At 45.6% G+C, this 13,171-nt stretch overlaps 1 protein-coding gene across 2 annotated transcripts in view; it reads right to left on the reverse strand.

Annotated features, from left to right (window-relative positions):
• The window catches only part of STARD3NL (STARD3 N-terminal like), a 54,298-nt gene extending 41,600 nt beyond the window's left edge, over nt 1–12,698 (reverse strand). Inside the window, exons 1-2 of one of the 2 annotated variants that reach the window (XM_044293624.1) lie at nt 12,648–12,698; nt 4,628–4,777 (exon numbers count right to left, since the gene is read on the reverse strand). The gene's annotated coding sequence lies outside the window, so the exon portion shown is untranslated. The remainder of the gene's footprint in view (nt 1–4,627; nt 4,778–12,647) is intronic. The other variant, XM_044293625.1, reaches the window with a different exon arrangement.
• Between the last annotated feature and the right edge of the window lie 473 nt (nt 12,699–13,171).

Consider the following 13,171-nt stretch of genomic DNA (forward strand, 5'->3'; position numbering starts at 1 on the left):
CCCGATGTTTTCATCTGTGTGCAGAGAGAAGCAGCAGCAGGGACCAGGCGCGGCGCCAGGAGAGGGGTAAGTATATTACTGGTGAGGGGCCCAGCACATGTGGGGAGGTTTTCTTATAATTGGATAACCCCTTTAACTGTTCCTTCCTGCTGAACATTCATATGCTGTAGAACTTTAGATTCAGCAATCATCACCTACGTACAGGGCTGAATGATCGTTAATGCAATTGTTCTTCTCTGCTGCCCACAGATGCATTCCTTTATGCATAGGGCGATGTGCTGCCCACAAATGACGATTTCAGGTCCTGTATGGTTGATCAGCAGCCTCTTTATGCGATGAAATCATCAGAAATGATCGTTCATACGAACATCCTGATAACTGTCCTGATCCTTGGCCCAGGTGAAAGGGCCCCTAGCGATGGTCACTCGGCTCTGAATATTATTTTTTATTGTGTTAATGGTCTGTCTTGGCAAGTCTTTTACAGTAAAGGCATTGTCCAACCGCCTATACATTTTCAACCGCCCCACCCCACCCCTAAAAGATTTGTTGGGTGAAGCAAACTGTGCTCCCTGACTCTTGCCTCCAGCGCCTAGGGTTCACCAATGTCTTCTCCAGGCTTACAGCGCCACAAATGGGGTCACGTGTGCTGCTGCAGCCAATCACTGGACACAGCAGTGACGTGTCTCCCAAGCGGCACATGAGCCAGAACAAAGAGCCGCTTTAACCAATCCAGTCCATCTATGCATTTCCTGAATGGCTGTATATCTGAATGGCCATGTGTAACACTGCATTTCCCATCATGTAGCAGCTACACCAGCAAATAAGCATACTAAGGAAACTATCCTCACAAATGCGGTTATTTCAGGACTGGGGTTTCAGGACTCTGAATTGTTTGAGACTGTTAGGTCATGGCAACTTCTGGTTTTCCACGTGACCCTATTCACCTTCATTATTTGCAATTCTAGCTGGCTACACAGCAGTCTTTGGTCACATGCCCATGGGCGCTCTGACCATCTGTTGTGACGCAGCACTCCTGCATACTCGGCGGTACAGTTGCAGGTGCACACCCAAAGGGAGTATAATGCATTGGGCCAACTAACTTGAATTGGACCTGTGCACGATACTCTCCAGCCGTGGTATGGTTACACAGATAAATAAAAAGTATGGTTGGAAAAAAACTAACATATGTCCACTGAGTGAGGGATGGGAGGGGATGTGGATGAAGGAAAGGGGAGTGGGTAACCAGATTTCTACACTGGTTTTAATGAAATACCAGACCTCCAGAGTGGATGACTGCATATATAGTCTAAAAAAATCCGCTGTCATCTTCTGTCTTAAATATTTCTCTTCCTGGGAAAGCTGGGTCATAACCGAATATGGTAGTGAGAACTAGTTCCAGAGTTATTTAGTAGCATAGGATAGATCTCTACATAACTGGGCAGATTACCATTTCACCACTCCCAACAGTAACATCTCCTGTAAGAACTGAGAGGGAAAAGGCTAAACAGAATGCCAATGACAACACTTACCAAAAGATTGAGTGTCATGATATTTTCTGCCATCACGCAGCACATATATCAGAGACCTGGAGCTACTCAGTGTCTGGAGTACAGCAGTGGTGCCAACCAGATTGCCTTTCAATGTCAATAATTGGACTATACTTCCTCTGCAGAATTGTGTTCTGGTTTGTCAATGAATTAAGTGCCACTGTATAACAGGTTTAACAGGAACGAGCCACTAAAAATCTTTTCTGCCAGTAAAAAAAACAGGTAGCAGCAACTATTCTTTTTTCTAATCTGTTTTTATTTTCTGATTTCAGATTTTTTTATTCTATATCTAAACATGATTATGGGGGTGACTATCTTGCCTGAGCTGTTCTTAACAGCATTTAGGCTGGGTTCACACCTTTTTCCTACGCGAAATACATGAGCTTCTTTGGGGCGTCTTGTCACGCGTTCCGGTACATAGACTTTCGGGAACGAGCGACAATGGGCGTTCGCTTGTCTCTGTATGCGCGATTGCAAACGCCGGTACAATCGCGCATACAGAGCGCTCCTTTCAGAACGCTCAGGTCTGAACCCAGCATCCGAGATATGCTTTACAGCAACCAGCAGGTGCCATAGACACAATGGACAGGAGGGGACCTCATTGACTTCTATAGAAGAGTTTTCTAGGCATGCTGTATGACCTGTGCAGAGGTTAGGAGGGAGTAGATAAGCTGCAATATCACCTATTGTGAATGGTGGATCCTGTGTTATCTATACATAGGTGATAGCTGTCATTGCAATACTACCTGTAATGAGAAGCAGATAACTGCAGTAAAGTGATCTGCACAGACTAAGGCCTCATGCACACGACAGTATTTTTTCACTATCCGCAAAACGGGGTTCCGTTGGTCCGTGATCAGTGACCGTTTTTTCATCCGTGGGTCTTCCTTGATTTTTGGAGGATCCACGGACATGAAAAAAAAGTCGTTTTGGTGTCCGCCTGGCCGTGCGGAGCCAAACGGATCTGTCCTGAATTACAATGCAAGTCAATGCGGATGGATCCGTTTGACGTTGACACAATATGGTGCAATTGCAAACGGATCCGTCCCCATTGACTTTCAATGTAAAGTCTGGAGTCCCTTTATACCATCTGATCGGAGTTTTCTCCAATCTGATGGTATATTTTAACTTGAAGCGTCCCCATCACCATGGGAACGCCCCTATGTTAGAATATACTGTCGGATATGAGATACATCGTGAAAACTCATATCCGACAGTATATTCTGCCACCAATGTATTAAAAGAATAGAGGGAGGAAGGGGGGGCGGGGCGCACACTGCCACCATTGTATTAAAACAATAGAGGGAGGCAGAGGGGGGGCGGCGCACACTGCCACCAATGTTAATGCAATAGAGGGAGGGAGGGGGGGCCGCACACTGTGCCACCAATGCTATTATTACAATAGAGGGAGGGAGGGGGGGGCCGCACTGGCCACCAATGAAATTTAAACTGGGGAGGGAGGGGGGTCTGCCCCCTGCTGCCTGGCAGCCCCTGATCTCTTACAGGGGGCTATGATACGCACAATTAACCCCTTCAGGTGCAGCACCTGAGGGGTTAATTGTACGGATCACGGCCCCCTGTAAGAGATCGGGTGCTGCCAGGCAGCAGGGGGCAGTCATGTACACAGTTCGTTGTATATTCTAACTAGAAGCGTCCCCATCACCATGGGAACGCCTCTGTGTTACAATATACTGTCGGATCTGAGTTTTCACGAAGTGAAAACTCAGCTCTGAAAAAGCTTTTATGCAGACGGATCTTCGGATCCGTCTGTATGAAAGTAACCTACGGCCACGGATCACGGATGCCAATCTTGTGTGCATCCGTGTTCTTTGACCCATTGACTTGAATGGGTCCGTGAACCGTTGTCCGTCAAAAAAATAGGACAGGTCATATTTTTTGGACGGACAGGATACACGGATCATGGTCTCGGCTGCAAAACGGTGCATTTTACGATTTTTCCACGGACCCATTGAAAGTCAATGGGTCCGCGAAAAAAAACGGAAAACGGCACAACAGCCACGGATGCACACAACGGTCGTGTGCATGAGGCCTAAGAAGTGGTGCCTATTATTAGGCTTAGTGGCCAGTGAGAAAACTGCAGGATTTTGTTTATTTAAAAAAAATATAGTTATTGACCTGCAAAATTAAAAAAATTTAAATCATTTTTGGCGATGTTAGTTTGAAAATAAAAACCTGATTTAAACAATAAATAATTTATATGATAATACATTCCCCTTAAAGTGCACTAATAGGGAACTTTGAATAAGGCAGGATTAATTAAAAAACAGAGCCTCTACTAAAAAACAGAGGATATCCATTTATATCACTGGGCACCTTGTACTGGTAATGAGTACCCCAGATATGGGGTATGGGAAACTGAAGAAACCGCATCCAGCACAAAAACCTTTGTAAGTCAACGGGCGATGCCAGCACTATTGACTTGGTTTTTAGTGCCAGATCCGGCTTCCACAAAACGCTACTTGCATCGATTTTCTTCCCGGCATGGGAACGCAACAAACCAGAACGGAATGCATTCTGGTGCACTCCGTTCCGGTTTTGTCCCCATTGACAATGAATCGGGACAAAACTGAAGCAATATGCTGTGGTTTTGAGACCCTGTGCCGGATCTCAAAACCGGACAGCACAACGCAGATGTGAAAGTAGTCTAAATGACCTTTTTACATACTGATCTGAGCAACACATAAACTTTTATACCAATAGCTATAAATTATAAGTTATAGGGGCCAAAACTATTAGCAACTGTAAAACATCTTTTCAGTCAATCCCACAAAATGCTTCAAAAAACAGCCCACTGCTGGGGTGGTCCTCTCATGAAAACTCCATTTTACATAAGATACATGAGAAGTAAAAACAGTCACAAGAAATCCAAGACATATCTTATGGGGCTTTATGCCTTGAACAGTGTTGTAACTCGAGACTAATAAATGTACTTTTTTAAACACTCCCAGATTTTATCTGCTGTTACTTCAAGTAAAGGGTAGCCCCAGTTCTCAAGTCTTCTCTGCCTATCTTCTACTTATGTGAAAAATACAATAATATGCACAGGCATCAGTACTTACCCTGCATATCTGGACGAACAATTCTTCACACTTCTCCATAGACAGAAGAAAAAAAAAAAAGTTCTGAAAGGTCCCGTTATTGGCCAGATTCCAGAAAATGTCAGTTTCCTCATGTGACAGTATTGTAAACGAAGGCTGTGCTGCTGAACTCTGTCCAAAGATAAAGAGGAATTCGTATTTTACAACTTCTCCTGTGTGTCATGTGGGATGCATATAACCTTTTATAACTGTGCCATTAAGGGCTCCTGCACATTACTTTTTGACGTCTTTTGCAGTCTGCTAATCGCGGAAGCCCAAAACACAGATGCCGGCCGAGAGCCTGCCGGCATTTTTCTTCCTGCAGAAGGCCTCATGCACACGACAGTTTTTTTTCACGGCCCGCAAAAACTGGGTCCGTGGGTCCGTGATCCGTGACCGTTTTTTCGTCCGTGGGTCTTCCTTGATTTTTGGAGGATCCACGGACATGAAAAAAAAGTCGTTTTGGCATCCGCCTGGCCGTGCGGAGCCAAACGGATCCGTCCTGAATTACAATGCAAGTCAATAGGGACGGATCCGTTTGAAGTTGACACAATATGGTGCCATTTCAAACGGATCCGTCCCCATTGACTTTCAATGTAAAGTCTGGAGTTCTGTTATACCATCGGATTGGAGTTTTCTCCAATCCAATGGTATATTTTAACTTGTAGCGTCCCCATCACCATGGGAACGCCTCTATGTTAGAATATACTGTCGGATATGAGCTACATCGTGAAACTCATTTCCGACAGTATATTCTAACACAGAGGCGTTCCCATGGTGATGGAGACGCTTCAGGTTAGAATATACAAAAAAACTGTGTACATGACTGCCCCCTGCTGCCTGGCAGGTGCTGCCAGGCAGCAGGGGGCAGACCCCCCCCCCCTGTTTTTAACTCATTGGTGGCCAGTGGGCCCCCCCTCCCCTGTTGTTAACTCGTTGGTGGCCAGTGTGCGCACCCCCCTCCCTCCCTCTATTGTTTTAATACATTGGGGCCAGTGTGCGCGCGCCCCCCAACCCCCCCTCTATTATTTTAATACATTGGGGCCAGTGTGCGCGCGCCCCCACAACCCCCCCCCCTCCCTCCCTCTATTGTTTTAATACATTGGGGCCAGTGTGCGCGCGCCCCCCCAACCCCCCCTCCCTCCCTCTCTCTATTGTTTTAATACATTGGGGCCAGTGTGCGCACCCCCCCAACCCCCCCCCCCCCTCCCTCCCTCTATTGTAATCATCATCGGTGGCAGCGGAGTAGAAGATTTTCATACTTACCTGCTTCTTGCTGCTGCGATGTCTGCGTCCGGCCGGGAGCTCCTCCTACTGGTAAGTGACAGCAATGCGCCGCACAGACCTGTCACTTACCAGTAGGAGGAGCTCCCGGCCGGACGCAGACATCGCAGCAGCAAGAAGCAGGTAAGTATGAAAATCTTCTACTCCGCTGCCACCGATGATGATTACAATAGAGGGAGGGAGGGGGGGTTGGGGGTTGGGGGGGTGCGCACACTGGCCCCAATGTATTAAAACAATAGAGGGAGGGAGGGGGGGGTTGGGGGGGCGCGCGCACACTGGCCCCAATGTATTAAAACAATAGAGGGAGGGAGGGGGGGTTGGGGGGGGGGCGCGCACACTGGCCCCAATGTATTAAAACAATAGAGGGAGGGAGGGAGGGGGGTGCGCACACTGGCCACCAACGAGTTAACAACAGGGGAGGGGGGGGGCCGCACAATGATATTCAAACTGGGGAGGGGGGGGGGGGGTCTGCCCCCTGCTGCCTGGCAGCCCTGATCTCTTACAGGGGGATATGATGGGGTTAATTGTACTATCATATCCCCCTGTAAGAGATCGGGTGCTGCCAGGCAGCAGGGGGCAGTCTTGTACAAAGTTTGCAGTGTATTCTAACTAGAAGCGTCCCCATCACCATGGGAACGCTTCTGTGTTAGAATATACTGTCGGAAATGAGTTTTCACGAAGTGAAAACTTAGATCAGAAAAAGCTTTTATGCAGACGGATCTTCGGATCCGTCTGTATGAAACTAAAACCTACGGCCACGGATCACGGACACGGATGCCAATCTTGTGTGCATCCGTGTTCTTTCACGGACCCATTGACTTGAATGGGCCCGTGAACCGTTGGCCGTGAAAAAAATAGGACAGGTCATATTTTTTTCACGGCCAGGAAACACGGCTCACGGATGCGGCTGCCAAACGGTGCATTTTCCGATTTTTCCACGGACCCATTGAAAGTCAATGGGTCCGTGAAAAAAAACGGAAAACGGCACAACGGCCACGGATGCACACAACGGTCGTGTGCATGAGGCCGAAAGGTCATATTCTTCCTCCAAACAGACAACAGGACAAATGCTATCTCTTTGCGGCGCAGCGGAACAGACACAAGGATGTGGACGGCACGCAGTGTGCTGTCCACACCTTTTGCTGCCCCATTGAGATGAATGGGTCCTCATCTGATCCACAAAAAATGTGGTATCGCCGTACTCATGAGAAGTTGGGAAATGTGTTTTGGGGTGTCATTTTACATATACCCATGTTGCGTGAGAGAAATATCTTGGTCAAGTGCCAACTTTGTATAAAAAAAAAAAAAAAATGGGAAAAGTTGTCTTTTGCCAAGATATTTCTCTCACCCAGCATGGGTATATGTAAAATGACACCCCAAAACACATTACCCAACTTCTCCTGAGTACGGCGATACCACATGTGTGACACTTTTTTGCCGCCTAGGTGGGCAAAGGGGCACACATTCCAAAGAGCACCTTTCGGATTTCACAGGCCATTTTTTACAGATTTTGATTTCAAACTACTTCCCACACATTTGGGCCCCTAAAATGCCAGGGCAGTATAACTACCCCACAAGTGACCCCATTTTGGAAAGAAGACACCCCAAGGTATTTCATGATGGGCATAGCGAGTTCATTGAAGTTTTTATATTTTGGCACAAGTTAGTGGAATATGAGACTTTGTGGGAATTTTTTTTTTTTTTAAATCTTGGGGTGTCTACTTTCCGAAATGGGGTTATTTGTGGTGGTTTTCTACTGTCTGGGCATTGTAGAACCTCAGGAAACATGGCAGGTGCTCTGAAAGTCAGAGCTGCTTCAAAAAGTGGAAATTCACATTTTTGTACCATAGTTTGTAAACGCTATAACTTTTACCCAAACCATTTTTTTTTTTTACCCAAACATTTTTTTTTTATCAAAGACATGTAGAACAATAAATTTTGCGAAAAATGTATATATGGATGTCGTTTTTTTGGCAAAATTTTACAACTGAAAGTGAAAATGTCATTTTTTTGCAAACAAAATCGTTAAATTTCATAACAAAAAAAAAAAAATTTCAGCAGCAATGAAATACCACCAAATGAAAGCTCTATTAGTGAGAAGAAAAGGAGGCAAAATTCATTTGGGTGGTAAGTTGCATGACCGAGCAATAAACGGTGAAAGTAGTGTAGTGCAGAAGTGTAAAAGTGGCCTGGTCATTAAGGGTGTTTCAGCTAGGGGGGTTGAAGTGGTTAAGATGCCGCCGATTACCTGATGAACGCTCTTTTATCAGGTAATAGATCATTGGTGCAGTCTCCTAAATCATTTGCTTGCCGGCAGCAGATTGTGCCGTTTAAACATCAGCTGCAGGCAAAGAATGATTCTGTATGGGGACAAGTGCTGGCATTAGTGATCGCTCCGCCCCATACTGTGGAGGAGAATGCTGCATGTAAATGCAGTGATCTCCTCCACTGACGAGCAATCAATTGTCAGGAAGGAACCTTTCTTTCCAACAATTGTCTGCTCCATCACTGTGAAGAGTCCTTAAAGGGGTTGTGTCCCAGTCAACAAGCCACTTACTAATGTATTGTGATTATTCATATTGCGTCCTTTCCTGGCTAGATTCATCTTTCCATCACATTATACACTGTTTGTTTCCATGGTAACGACCACCATGCAGTCCATCAGTGGTGGTCAAGCTTGTATACTATAAAAAATATAAAAAAAAATATCTAACAAATCTATGTAAGCTCCTATGGTCCCAGTCACCAGAGAAGCTGTCACTTTTTCCTATAGTGTTAAAGCATGGCCACCGCTGCTGGATTGCAGGGTGGTCGTAACCATGGAAACGAGCAGTGTATAATGTGATGGAAAAATGAATCAAGCCAGCAGAGGAGGCAATATGGACAATCACAATACATTAGTAAGTGGCTTGTATTAACTTTCTCTACATGATAAATGCCACTTGCTGAAGTGACAAAACCACTTCAAGCATTATATAGCAAATGACAAACAAGTTCAAACACTGAGGAAGTTCTGACAGATAAGATTAGAAGTGCAAAGCAGAACATTGTTGTCAGCCAGATTTTATAATTCCCTTAAAGGGAATGTCAGCAGGAAACTCACTGATAAACCAGGCACAATGCCTCAGATGAATGTAATGATACCTTTCACTCAGAGACCCATTGCTTCTTTCCGGAGGCCTAGTACTTTTAATATAGATGCAAATGAACAGCCCAAGCCTTGCCAAGCTCCTACTGCTTCCTCTTACAACCTCCCCTATATTTCTTGTTTGGCAGGGGAAGCTGAGATGACCATGCAGAAACCTGGCCCTGTCAATCAAGTAGATGGAGTAGCTGGAAGAGGAAGCAAGAGTAGCAACGGTGCACAGAGTGCCCTCAGTGCACTAAACTCCTTCCAGACCCTGCCATACATGTACGGCGCAAGTCTGGCATTCCGGGCAGATTGGGAAATTAAAGTGGTCCCAATGTTGTAGGTGGGTCCAAACTGACAGAAGGTGGTGCTCAGAATAGCATCCCTCAGAACCAAATATCCTAGTGTGGCACAAAATACAATAGCTGCCATATTTTTGTCATTGTCCTGCTCCAATTGTCTCTAATTATGGATATGGAGCAGGGTGCTTGGGAAGCGAGACGTGGGCCACAACACCAGACCAACCCTACCTTCAGCATGCTGCCTGGACGCCCTCTAATAATGACCCCCATTGTTCGCCCAGTTGTATGTACCAGGCCAGCAGAAGTGAGGAGGGCCAGGGTGGCCCTATAGGCATCATCCCACCGGGGAAATTCCCTGTAGTGTCTATGGCCAATACTGCTGGCGTTTGAACATGGCACCTGCTCAGAAGCTGAGCAGGTGCTATAGCTGCTGGGTTTCTGCTGTTTAAAACAGCAGACACCTGGAGCTAATGTCTGTGATCAGTAATAGCTCAGATGCCATGAGCAATTGTGATCACAGCACCTCAGAGGCTTTACCCCAGCGGCACTGCGCTCCCATGCGGAGATCGCGGGAGCCATTCAATTGTTGTGGCAGCCTCGAGCCTGCTAGAGGCTCCTAGGCTAACCACAGTGATGTTCTTATGGCTCCATACAAACACACTGAATCTCCAATAGGCTGTAATGGTAATTCACTGCTGTCTATTGGAGTACGGATCTAACTATGGCATGTGTTGCTTCACCTCCCAACTGAATAACAAGTGATCAACAGGTCATACACACAAAAAATAAAAATAAAAAATAAATAATACAGATCGCCCTGCAAAAAACAAGCCCTCACACAGCTCCATAGATGTAAACATAAAAAGTATGTGGGTCAGAATATGACAATGCAAAGAAAAAAATAAATCTTTTTTTTTTCCAAAGTTTTTTTTTTTTTTTTATGTAAGAAAAAAAAAAAAAGTAAATAAGTGCTAACCAATGACCCACGGTGCTAGTTGTGAACCCATCTTTGCAGATCTGTGTTGTAAGGGTCCATAACATGCCAATGTGTTACACTGTACCTATGATTTTACATATCACATCAGTGGCGTGCTAAGGAGAACCCCCGTGGCTGCCCCAGGTGCCAGCTCTCAGGGGGTGCCAGAGTCCAGAAGCAATGAGCGCTTCCATCAATACAGATGGAAGCACTCATTGCTGGAGCACTGGGAGCTGCAGTCCTGTCTCTCACCGCTCAGCTCCCTACGCTCCTCCCTTCCTTCAGGCCGATGGCGCTCTGAATGGAGAAGCCGGAAGACTTCTTCCCGCTCCACCATTCATCCTGCAGGCACAGATCGTGCTGCCGGCCTGTGTGGGAGGAGCCTGCGACTCAGGAATCTGCCTTTGGTCCTCCCACACACTGCTGCAAAGCGATCTGTGCCTGCGGTGGAGAGCTGGATGTGAGTGTCAGGAACAGGACAAGGTAAGTAGGTATTGTGTTTTTGGTTTGTTTGTTTTTTAACACAGAGGGGGCACAATGGGCATTTCTACTCTGGAGGGGGCACAATGGGCATTGCAAATCTTAAGGGGGCACAGTGGGCATTTCTACTCTGGAGGGGCACAATTTGCACTTCTACTCTGGAGGGGGCACAATGGGCATTTATACTATGGAGGGGACAAAAGGGGCATTGCAAATGTAAAGGGAGCACAGTGGGCATTTTTACTATGGAAGGGTTACGATTGGCTTTTATATTCTGAAAGGGGCACAGTGCACAGCATTACTACTATGAAGGGGGCACAATGAGCATTACTAGCACAGAGGGCATTACTACTATTAAGGGGCACAATGGGGATTTCTACTATGGAGGGGGCACAGAGGGCATTACTACTATTAATGGGGTACAATGGGCATTACTACTATTAAGGGGCATTATTACTGTGAAGGAGGCACAATGGGGGTTATTACTATGAAGGGGGCACAATGGGGATTATAACTATGAAGGGGGCACAAATAGCGCATTACAACTGAAGGGACACAGATAGGGCATTACTACTGTGAAAGGGGCACCAAGAGGGTATATCTACTGTGAAAGGGGCACTGAGAGGGCATAACTAATGTGAGGGGGGCAGAATGAGGGCATAACTACTGTGAAGGGGGGAGGACAATGAAGGGATAAGTACTTTAAGGGGGCACAATATGGGCATAACTATTAGGGAACAACTTCAAAATGAATCAACTTCAATAAGTTGTTTCCTGTTTGTAACCACAGCGGAGGTACGGAGCTGTTTTGGAACACTGCTGCAGTATTGTAACTAAGTAGCGCCGATGGATCGTGGTGTTGCCACATAGTAAATCATAACTATTAGGGGGCACACATCTGTGCATAACTACTGTGAAGGTTGCACAATGAGGGCAATACTACTGTGAGGGCGTACGATTTTTTTTTTTATATTAGGGGGGGATGCCAGAGAAAGGACCCACCCCGGGTGCCAAACAACAAGAACAGAGTGTCTCTCTGAGGCAGATGTTATATGTGCGGATGAAAATAATAATTATTTTGGGCAAACTGAGTTTGGGGGACATCCATCACATCCTTTGTTCAGGAGCTGTATGCTGTCAGCAAAAATGCGGATCCGTTTTTTTTGCAGATTAGATGCTGTCCCATTCACTTCTATGGGGCCTTTTCTTCCATTGCACAGCTCATCAAACAAATAAAACATGTCCTATACTTGTCAGTGAAAATCAGGACATGGCCCCATTGATGTCTATGGGTCAGCAAAAAAACTGAATGCAATCAGTTTTTTTTGCGGACAGCATACGGCCGTCCGAATGAGCCGTTACTTCTCTGAAAATGTCTGCAATGCAATAATGGCAGAATAGGCAAAGAAAATCTAAAACACAGAATTACTGCAAAGACAACGGGAACAAGCAACCATAAAGCAATACTAAACAGAGGTTGCACTAAATTTCAGCAGAGTAAAAATACCCTTCATAGCATTTTCAAGAAGTATTTTTAGCCAAGAAAGATTTAATTAGCTTTAATGTAATTTAATAGTAAATAGGGCGGAAAACATTTAGAGTGACCCAAGTACATGTATATATACACACTAGAACCTTTATGCGGTTACTGTTCCTGCAGATCACAGTCTGTGTGCAGGGTTTATAGCAGTTGTTACATACTGTATATTTCACCCCCAAAAGTGGAAGCGCTTACACAGGAGGACCCGGGAGCTGTGAATGTGGCGTCCCCTGTGCTGGCTCTATACCCACTGCTTTCTTTTAATAAAAAAAAAAAATGAGAAAACACACCTACAGTGTATCTGGAAAGTCTTCAGACCCTTTCACATTGCAGCCTTGTCCTAAAAAAATAAAAACACACCAGGTGGCCATTAGTGATGTCACATAGGAACACACATGGGGGAGACTTATCTCCCTTTGGCTCTTTTTAGGTGTTAAAATGTTGTCACCACTGGCTTCTCTGCGCCGCCCTCACTACTTTTCTCGCATCATTTCTGCGTTCAGGAAAAATCCCAGCAGGTCCTATATTGTGCACTTTTCATGCAGCCCTGACCCCATAGAAATGACTGGGCCTCATGTAAAAAATGCACGGCATCCAGCTGAAATACAGATACAATGCATTTCTTACTGATGATGCTGGACATTGAGTGTATAAGCAAAACTTCGTGGCACTCTGCTGTCTGTTTGCCGCTGGAAGTCGGGTTCCCACCCCATTTCAACAATAATATAAGAACTCCAGCAATAGCGTTGCAAAAAAGGAATCTTTTAATAGACATTTTCGGCTGTGTACAATTGATGACGTTTCGGCCATATAT

The sequence above is a fragment of the Bufo gargarizans genome, chromosome 5, assembly GCF_014858855.1.
Source record: "Bufo gargarizans isolate SCDJY-AF-19 chromosome 5, ASM1485885v1, whole genome shotgun sequence".
Lineage (NCBI taxonomy): Eukaryota > Metazoa > Chordata > Amphibia > Anura > Bufonidae > Bufo > Bufo gargarizans.